Here is a 956-nt window from a genome sequence, read left to right as displayed (position 1 = left end):
AGGTTTTAATTGTTTTAAAATGAATTACAAAATGTTAATCTAAATTTAATTTTAATTTCTTTGGGTTACTTTTTATTTCTTGGAACAAATTAAATAATTTAGCTATTATTTTAACACTAGATTATATTTTCATTAAAAGTAAAACATAAGCAGTTGGATTATGAATTATGTTAATCAATGTTCAGATTTGGATTTTGCCTGCCCCAATTTTAGGGAAGATGTGTAGGAGGCAATAACCTCTATGGTACTGGTTTTGGAAAATTTAAAGTGTTGATGAATGTTAAAGCCCCCACTTTTAAATCTATCATTTGCTTAGAATATGAGTTAACAGACATATTTTGAGGAAATGATGTCTCCCTTAAGGAAGGCATCTTCCCGTGGAAGGAGGGAGGATTAGTGATGGTGGGACAGAGTCAGGACTGGTGACATCTGATTTTAAAATTACATCATTTTAGACCAATCACCTCCTAATTTCAAAATTATACAATGTTAGATTTGGAAGACGGCACTTTGGCCAGGCCCCTTACTTTAGTGTTTTACAATTGAAGATCTGAGAGGTGAACTGACTGGTCTAAGCTAACTCAACTAATTAATAGCTTGTCTTGCTATAATATTCATGCCCATTTGCTGCCAGTTCAATTTTATTTCTTCAACATTGTAATTGGCTAAAAATCTGTCCTAGAGCTTTGAAGTTAGAGGATCTTGAAAAATAGGAATTGACCTGGATCGAGCCTAATCAAATCCATAATATTGTACAAATGCTTTTAGACCCAATTCTCCCACTATCTGCACAAATTTAAGCAATAAACTTAACTTCTTAGGGCCTTAGTTTTTTATATAGTGACTAAGAGTTTTGGATTAGATGATATTTAACACCCTTTCTAGTTCTGTAAGTCTAATTTCCCCTTGCTAAAGACTCTGGACATTTACAAGAAATATATCTTTCTTGCAATAGT

The sequence above is a fragment of the Propithecus coquereli genome, unplaced genomic scaffold (genome assembly GCF_000956105.1).
Source record: "Propithecus coquereli isolate 6110/MARCELLA unplaced genomic scaffold, Pcoq_1.0 Scaffold78, whole genome shotgun sequence".
Lineage (NCBI taxonomy): Eukaryota > Metazoa > Chordata > Mammalia > Primates > Indriidae > Propithecus > Propithecus coquereli.
Note: the sequence above shows the minus strand (reverse complement) of the source record.